Raw genomic sequence first — 10,212 nt, forward strand, 5'->3', positions numbered from 1 at the left:
TCATTACAGGCAGGTCCTGTCAGACCAACCCGGTGGCCTTCTATGACCAGGTCACAAAATCCTTGGACTCAGGTGTCATGGTGGATGTAGTCTTTCTGGACTTTAGGAAGGCCTTTGACACTGTCTCTCACCCAATTCTCATTAAAAAATTGGGAGATTGTGGTGTTGATGCCTACACAGTCAGATGGTTCACCAATTGGCTGGAGGGCCGCACCCAGAGAGTGGTGGTGGATGGGTCATTTTCGACTTGGAGGGGTGTGAGCAGTGGGGTCCCCCAGGGCTCGGTCCTCGGGCCTGGACTGTTCAACATCATCATCAGCAATTTGGACGAGGGGGTGAAAAGCACTTTGTTCAAATTCGAAGATGACACTAAGATGTGGGGAGAAATTCTCAGATGACACTAAGATGTGGGGAGAAGTAGGCACACAGAAGCATACCTACAGGCTGGGGAACTCCTTTCTCATTATCATAGAGGCAGAGAAGGATCTTGGAATCACTACTGATTTCAAGATGAACATGGGCCACCAATGTGGGGATGCAGTCAGGAAGGCTAACCGCAGCTTGTCATGCATCCACAGATGCATCACAAGCAGTTCCAAGGAGGTGATCCTTCCTCTTTATGCAACACTGGTCAGGCCGCAGTTGGAGTACTGTGTCCCGTTCTGGACACTGCACTTCAGGAGGGATATGACCAGCCTGGAGAGAGTACAGAGGAGGGCCACCGATTTGGTGAGAGGGCAGCAGGACAGGCCCTATGAGGAGAGGCTACGAGACCTGAACCTGTTCAACCTCCATAAGAGAAGGCTGAGAGGGGATCTGGTGACTGTCTATAAATTGGCCAAGGGAGACCAGCAGGCAGTGGGAGAGTCCCTGTTCCCCTGAGCATTACTGGGAGTAACAAGGAATAAAGGCCATAAGTTGATGGAGAGTAGATTCAGGATAGATACCAGGAGGCACTACTTCACAGTCAGGGCGGCTAGGAGCTGGAACCAACTTCCAAGGGAAGTGGTGCTTGCTCCTACCCTGGGGGTCTTCAAAAGGAAGCTAGGCAGACACCTAGCCAGGGTTGTTTGACCCCGGCATTCTTTCCTACCCATGGCAGGGGGTCAGATTTGATGATCTGCTTAGGTCCCTTCTGACCCTACCAACTAGGTAGATACAGCCATATTAGTTTTGGCCACGAAAATAAAATTGCATTTTTCCTTCTTTTGATAAGTATCTTCCCTCTTATATGTTAGTTAGCAAAATCCCAGGATTTTCTGGAAGGTCTTTGCAGAAACAGACATCTATGAAATGTAGTTATATTCCAAGTGTTACTTATTTTATTCACACCAATATACTTCAGTCCTGTAAGGAGAAGAGCAAATAATATGCAAGAGATTCTTCCTCTCCAAAATCTCAGCCCAACATGAATGTCCAGAGAGCAACTTTTTTTCAAGAGTTGACTTTAGTGAGTAAGCAGAGTGTAAAATCTCATGCTGTTTCCTCTCCAGACCCTTCCATTACCCAAATTAGCAGCAACACAGCTTGCCCTTCCAAGACTAAAAACTTACTCCCACATACTAAGAAAAAAGACTTGGAAGACTCTGTGAATCAGTACCACTTGCTGTCAACTGCCATAACAGTAGTTTCAGAATAGATGTCTAATGGATTAAATGAGAATTCCTTGTGGTGAATGAATCCCTTGTGTTTATAGAGATATTACAGGTCACTTGCTTCCTTTGATTATAATTTTGCTTCTAAGTGGAATTTGATGCTAGGCTACTTGCCACTGCCTATCAAAACTGCTCCCATAAAAAGCTACAGCCCTGAGGGTTTCTTTCATGCTATTCTTTCTTTGAACAAAAAATTTTTGGATCATCACTGTGGGTGGACACCCCAACATACTGCTCTGTCTGTGATGCCAGTCTCTGATGCCCAGCTTATCTGGTTATTTCATCTTTAGTCACTCTTTCCATGATGTCCCTTATATATGTATCATCATCTAGTTCTTCATCTGTTATGCTGATATTGTCTTCTTATTCACATCCCTACTTGGATATGAACAAGAAGTGGGCCAGCAATTAGTTTTTAAGCAAGACAACAAACATGCTTTAATTGGTCCATCAAATGTTGTGTTTGCTTAAATGAGTAACACTGTTGCTATAACGCATGTTATTGTAACCATTTCCTTTTCTGGTGCTTGCTAACTTCACTCATCTTGTTTTATCTAATATTGGATTGTAATCTCTTTTTCAAAAGTATCTTGCATACATTTGAAGGTTGGAAAAACAACTGATAAACACAAACCTCGGCAAGCAAATTGTTGTTCTTGATTTGCTTCTTCCCCACTGCTTTTCACTGAAGAATCCAACAATGTCATTTCTTTTTCTTCATCATTTTTCAAACATACTAAAACATCATCTTCTACCTCATTTCTTCTAAGCCTATGGTCCCTAACCAATGGCATATGGGCATCATATTACCCACAAGGCATTTGGCATTACTCCCACAGGAAATTAAAAAAATTAAAACTGAAGTTGACAAGGAGAACAAAATATGATGTCACCCACAGCATGCTACTGACTCACTATTGTTGTCTAACAGAGAGGGCCACTTCTTTAAGCTGGCTGTAGGATTTCACTGCTTTGCTATGGTCACGACAGTGACAAAGTTAGCAGCCTCTGGATGGAATCTGAAGAATAAAGATGTTTTTCAATAAGAATATAAATCCTGCTGGGCTGGTTGCTGCAAGGCTCACTCCCCCCCCCCCCCCCATTTTTTTTTACCTTTCCCAAAACCCTAAAAAAAACAACAACCTTTTTTTAAAAAAAAAAAAAAACCTGGTGGGGGGGTTTGTGCAAGGGCCCCCCCCCCCCCCCAACACACCATCCCCCACTATATTTATTCACATTCCACATACTCCTAAATAAGACACATACCTTGTTTGAAGAAAGCAAAATGAAGAAAAAAAGACTAAAAATAGAGAACAGTAGTGAGAGGCCAGCAGAGTCTTACTTGTCATATAATGTTTACCCAGTCATGGCTGGGGATGTATCTTATTCAGGGGGAGAGGGGCAGGGAAGTGCCCCCACAGCCTTATTCACCAATAGAGTTGGGGTTAACTTTCCTGCAGCCACCTCCAAATTGTATGTAGAACAGTGGTCTCCAACCTTTTTAAGTAGAAGATCACCTTTGGCATTTAAAAGGCAACCCAAGATCTACTGTGTGCCGCCACCACCATCCCTTCCTCCCCTGCCCAGCAATTAAGTCTGTAGGGAGGGGGGGGGGCAGATCAAAGCAGAGGGAGAGAAATTTATTTGGGGGTGCGCCTCCCCAGCTGGCTGGGGCCCCACTCAACTTACCCCTGCTCCTGCTTCTGCGGCACTTCCCCTGACCATGGGGGCCTCAATCTAGCCCCTACCCCCTTCCCTCCCCCACAGACTGACCTGCTGGGTTGGGGCATGTGCATGCATGTACATGGGCACTCAGCCTCCCACCCCAGCCTCAGATCAACTCTAAGAGGCTCCAAGATCTATCGCAAGAGGCTCTGAGACCTACTGGTGGATCGAGATCCACTGGATCAGTATCGGGCAATTATTTCGGACAGAGGGCTGCTTACTGAGTTTTGGCAAGCCATTGAGGGCTGCATGACAGGCAGCCAGGGGCAGATAAATATTAATTTTCTAAATTTTTTAGGGGCCCTGCGGGATGGACAGAATGACCTGGTGGACCGCATCCAGCCTGCAGGCCACATTTTGCCCACCCCTGCACTGGATGGTGACCACTGATGTAGGCTGACACTGTAAAAGACTATTAGAGAATTAACCAGTTCTTAGGGAGGCAGACATCCCATGCAGCAGCAGTAGGGGCTGACAAGGGGACGCTGCAGGATCAGAGTCTCCAGAACAGAAACAAGTTGTCTGGAGTTTCCTTGTTGAAGGCACATGCCCTAATTTTCAGTCACTAAGCTCTGGGGAAAAGGTGCATGTGGTATGCAAATAAATACAGGGCCTCCTTTAGTCATTCATTGTTATGGTTATTCCTCATACTGAGTCATTGCACACCTCTAGAAAAGAAGTTCTCAGTCCTGGGGTCAGGGACAAATGCAGCTTTTTTTCAACCACTCTGACCTTATATTGCTAAATGGCTAGTGGAGTCATTGGTAGATGTAGGGAAAGACTCTAAGGCATTCTATAGTCTTTTTGCAAAAAAAATTGAAAACTATTGCATTAGGGGACTGAAGAATGCTGAAGAAAGACCATCAGCTCATGAAATACAAATCACAGCATCATTATACATTTGGATGACTCCAGATGTGAACAGTTCAAGATTCAAGGTAAGTTATGATTCGGAGCTGTATTTTCTGATATAGGTCCATGCCCAATTAATATGAGCTATTACTTAAATGTCTATATGTGAAATAGAGGATTGACTGATGTGTCTGTGTGGGCAGGAAAATCATCCTTCTGTACAGATGCTGGCATAGATAGAAATTGCCTGCAGGTAAAGTTTAAGCTAAGTCCCTCTTTGAGAAAGAGTGAAGTGTCTTTGTGGTATTATGTTTTAATGGGGGTGAGGCACTGTGGGTGTTTTTGCTTTGGCTCACTGAAATATTTCTGCATTAAGTGGTCACTACAAACATTAATTTTAACATTTTGAGTTACCCACACTGACCATGAAATCTCTTATGTACATTTTCATAAATAAATATCTCATCTATATAATTCTCAATGTATAAAATGACCAGAGGATTCATGTTATTGTTCTGAGGGGTAGAAAGCTTAGTATCCTTGGAGTAGAGGAGACTGAGAAAAATATTTCTAACACATGAAAGCTGTTTCATCCTTACTATGAAGAAGTTTTTCCTGATAACTAGCCTAAATCTGCTCCCTGTCAGTTTGTGACCATTGTTCTTTGTTACCCCAAGAGGTGCCATGGTGAACAGAGCATCTCCAATCCCTTGCTGCATCCCCTTCATGAATTTGTAGGCAGCCACAAGATCACCTCTCAGCCTGCTCTTGAGCTGGTTGAAGAGGTCCAGGTCCCTCAGTCTCTCTTCATAGGGCTTGTCCTGTAAGCCCCTAACCATACGAGTGGCCCTCTTCTGGACCCTCTCGAGTTTATCAACATCCTTCTTGAAGTACGGCACCCAAAACTGGATGCAGTACTCCAACTGCAGTCTGACCAATGCTGCATAGAAGGGAAGTATCACCTCCTTGGATCTATTTGTCATGCATCTGCTGATGCACGGTAAAGTGCAGTTAGCTTTCCTGATGATTTTGTCACACTGATGACTCCTATTCATCTTGGAGTCCACTGTGACTCCGAGATCCCTTTCTGCTTCTGTGCTGCTGAGAGGGTCACTTCCCAGTCAGTAGGTGTGCTGGATATTTTTGTACCCTAGGCACAGCACTCCACACTTCTCCTTGTTGTACTGCATCCTATTGTGTACTGCCCAATTTTCTAACCTGTCCAGGTCTGCCTGTAATCGTTCCCTACCCTCCGGAGTGGGCACTTCACCCCACAATTTAGTATCATCCACAAACTTGGACAGAGTACACTTCACACCCACATCCAAGTCACTGATGAAGATATTGAAAAGTACAGGTACAAGGACTGAAACCTTCAGGACCCCACTACCCACATCCTTCCAGGTTGATACTGACCCATCTACTGCCACTCTCTGGGTGCAACTGCTAAGCCAATTTGCCACCCACCAGACCGTGTAAACATCTGTGTCACAGCCTCTTAATTTATTTATGAGAATGGAATGAGATACTGTATCAAAGGCCTTGCTAAAATCCAAGAAAATGACATCCACCGCTACTCCAGCACCTAAGCATTTCGTGACCCTGTCATAAAATGAAACCAGATTGGTCAGTCATGGTCTACCTGCTACGAATCCATGCTGGTTTCTCTGCTGCATTATTTTTCCTGCTGGACTCCCACAAATATGATCCTTGATAATCTTTTAAAAGACCTTACCAAGGATGGAGGTGAGACAGACTGGCCTATAATTACTTGGATCCTCCTTCCTCCCCTTCTTGAAAATAGCGACCACATTGGCCCTTTTCCAGTCCTCCAGGACCTGACCTGAGCTCCACAAGCATTCAAGCAGTGGTTCTTCTATGACACCAGTCAATTTTTTCAGTACTCTCGGATGCAGCTCATCCCGGCCTGCTGACTTGAACACATCCAATCCATCCAAGTGACTCTGCATCAAGTCAGCATCAATAGTTGGTGGGCTTGTGTCTCTCTGATGCCCGTCTAAGAACCCATTAGAAGACTTATCTTGAGCCCTGTTCGGGAACACCGAGGCAAAAACTCATTGCATAGCTCAGCCTTGTCCCCCCTGTCTGTCACTAATTGCTCCTGCTTGTTCAGTAGGGGTCCTATGCTGCCCTGCACCTTCCCTTTACTCCCTACATATCTAAAAAAAAGATTTTTTGTTGTCTTTAATTTGTGTTGCTAGCCTCAGCTCTGTAGTTGCTTTGGCTTTTCTAACTGTCCCCTGCAAGTGCTGGCCAAGTAGGTATACTCCTCCTTGGTAGGTTCCCCTTGCTTCCACCACCTGTATGCCTTCTTTTTTGCCCTTAGGCTCCCCTGGATTTCCCTGTTTAGCCAAGGAAGGTTTTTGGCTCCTTTCCACCTTGTCCCTCATACTGGGATAGTCTCCTTCTGTGCCCAGAGGATCGCTTCCTTTAGGAACGATCACCCTTCCTGGACTTACATCTCGCCAATACTCTTATCCTGCAGTGCATCATTGACAAGGCTCCTAAGTACAGTAAAGTTATCCTATGGTTTTTTGCCCATAACCACCAGCTGGCAGATCCAACAGCTGTCTATAGCAAAGCAGCATTCATTATGTACAGGAAAGGAATTTAATGCTATTTTAATGGGCCAGAGGTTTAGCTGGTAAATTCAGCACAGTGTAACAGACCCAAATGAAGCTATGCTGATTTATACCTTCTGGGACACTGACACATGGTGTACAAGTAACTTACCTATCCTATCCAAATTAATTTTAATTTTTAGATTTATTTTTAATTAATAGAATATTTGTTTTTGTTTAAATAATGGTCTATTTTTCACATGCTTGTTCACACAGATTCCATGCATGGCACACGTGATCCAAGTGCATGAAATCATATTCTTTTGACTAGCAGGATACATCGTATCAATGCTAGCAACCCTCATGCCCCAAGGCTCCCACAGTCAATGGTACAATGACCACAGCCATCATTTCTTTCTTTACTGCCTGTGGTATGATAGCAGTGATGCTATGTTCCTACAACCCAAACTTTCCTTCACCTTTTTTACTCTGGCCCTTGTGTTTTTACTGTTGTTTCATAGCTCATTCTTTTGCCTTTATTGTGTTCTTTTGACAAAAAAAGTTACAGATTGGAGGGGGGGGGGAGAGGGGAGGGGCACCTGCAGTCTCTTATTTTGCCATCAAGGTAGACTCCAAGCTTCCTAGATTCAAGACCAGACTATTTTGTGACTCTTCTCTGCTGAGTAGTCATTGGCAATTGTAATGCCTTATCACTGGCAATTGTAACACCTTATCTGCCTGGGAGATGGTCACATAAAAGGGACTAAATAAAATCATAGGTTAAAAGGGACCTCAGGAGGTCATCTAGACCAGCCCCCTGTTCAAAGCAGGATTGTCCCCAACTATATCATCCTAGCCAAGGCTTTGTCTAGCCTGGTCTTAAAAACCTCTGAGGATGGAGATTCCACTACCCCTCTGGGTAAACTGTTCCAGTGCTTTCTCCTCCTAGTGAAAAAGTTTTTCCTAATATCTAACCCAAACTTCCCTTGCTGCAACTTGGGACCATAGCACCTTGTTCTGTCATCTGCCACCATTGAGAACTGTCCAGCTCCATCCTCTTTGGAACCACCCTCCAGGTATTTGAAAACTGCTATTAAACCCCCTCTGAGTGGGCGCATCTACATGTGCACTTTAATGAGCAGTACCTATTTTACTGTGCATTAAAGTACCATATAAAAAACTATGCAATTTTGCTAATACACAGTAAAATAGGCTACTGCATATTAAGCGTCACTTAAAAACCATGAGCATTCATTACTGAGCAGTAAGACAGCCTAATGCACTTTTTTTTAGTATTGGAGGTACTAAATTTAATGTGTATTAGAAAAAGCACTTTAATGCACATGTAGTCTTCCCTTCTCTAGACTAAATAAGCCCAGTTGCCTCAGCCTCTCCTCATAAGTCACGTGCCCCAGCCCCCTAATAATTTTCATTGTCCTCTGCTGGACTCTTTCCAATTTGTATACATCCTTTCTGTAGTGGGGGGAGGAAGGGAGCAAAACTGGATGCAGTACTCCAGATGTGGCCTCGCTAGTTACAAACAGAGGTGAATAATTACTGCCCTCAATCTACTGGTAATGCTCCTTTTAATACAGCCCAGTATGCCATTAGCCTTCTTGGAAACAAGGGCACACTGTTAGCTCATATTCAGCTTATTGTCCACTGTAACCCCCCAGTCTTTTTCTGCAGAAATGTTGTTTAGCTGGTCACTCCCTTTTCTGTACTGCTGCATGGGATTGTTTTGTCCTAAGTGGAGGACTTTTCATTTGTCCTGATTGAACCTCTTGAGATTTCTTTTGGTCCAATCCTCCAATTTCTCAAGGTGTCTCTGAATCCTAGCCCTACTTTTTAGTGTATCTACAAATCTCCCCAGTTTGGTGTCATGTGCAAACTTTCTGGGGGTGCACTCCATCCCATCTTCCAGGTCACTGATGAAGATATTAAACAAAACTGGCTCCTGGGGCACTTCACTTGAGACTAGCTGCCAGCTAGCTATCAAGCCATGAATTCCTACCCATTGCGGTTGATAATCCTGCCAGTTTTCTATCCACCTTACAGTCCATTCATCCAGCCCACACTTCCTTAGCTTGTTTGCAAGAATATTGTGGAAGACTATCAAAAGCTTTGCTAATGTCAAGGCATATCGCATCCACTTGTCTCCCTGCATCCACAGAGCCAGTCATAGCATCATAAAAGGCAGTCAGATTGGTCAGATATGTCTTGCCCTTTGTGAATGCTTGCTGACTTTTCCTAATCACCTGTTCTCTTCCAAGTGCTTAGAAATAGATTCCTTGAGGACCTGCTCCATTATTTTTCCAGGGACTGATGTGAGACTGTCTGTAGTTCCCTGGATTCTCCTCTTTCCCTTTCTTCAAGATGGCCACTATATTTCCCCTTTTCCAGTCTTCTGGGACCTCTCCTAATTGCCACGAGTTTTCAAAGATAATGGCCAGAGTCTCTGCAATCCCATCTACCAATTCCCTCAGCACCTTTGCATGCTATGCATCTGGCCCCATGGACATGTACACATCCAACTTTTCTAAATAGTCCCTAACCTGTTCTTTCACCATGGAGGACTGCTCAGCTCCTCCCTAAACTTTGCTGCCTAGTGCAGTAGTCTGGGAGTTGACCTTGCCTATGAAGACAGAGGTGAAAAGGGCATTGAGCACTTCAGCCTTTTCTGCATCACTTGTCATGTGGTTGCCTCGCCCACTCAGTAAGGGACCCATACTTTCCCTGAACTTCCTCTTGTTGCTAACAGACTTGTAGAAACCCTTCTTGTTACTCTTCACATTCCTTGTTGGCTGAAACTCCATTTGCACTTTGGTGTTTCTGATTTCATTCCTGCATGCTTCAGCAGTACTCTTATACTCCTCCCTAGTCTTTTGTCCAAGTTTCCACTTTTTGTAAACTTCCTTTTTGTGTCCTAGCTTATTGAAAATTTCCCTGCTGAGCCAAGCTGGTCTTCTGCTATACTTGCTAGTCTTCCACCATTTTTGGATGGTCTGTTCCTATGTGCTCAGTATGTTTTTTGGGGGTTTTGTGTTTTTTTAATATAACTAGCTCTTCTGGACTCCTTTCCGCCGCAGATAGGCCTCCCAGGGGATCCTGCCATTCAGTTCCCCGAGTGAGTAAAAGTCTGCTTTTTGTAGTCCAGGGTCCTTACTGTGTTGCTCTCCTCCCTTCCTTTCCTCAGGATCCTGAACTCAGTCATCTCACAGTGGCCTTTTACGACCAGGTCACTAAATCATTGGATGCAGGGGTGGCAGTGGATTTAGTTTTCCTAGACTTCAGGAAGGCTTTTGACACTGTCTCTCACCCCATTCTCATTAGGAAGCTGGGGGACTGTGACGTAGACACCCATACAGTCCAATGGGTCGCCAACTGGTTAGAGAGTC

Source organism: Gavialis gangeticus, unplaced genomic scaffold (assembly GCF_001723915.1).
Source record: "Gavialis gangeticus isolate Ggan-Ray unplaced genomic scaffold, GavGan_comp1, whole genome shotgun sequence".
NCBI lineage: Eukaryota > Metazoa > Chordata > Crocodylia > Gavialidae > Gavialis > Gavialis gangeticus.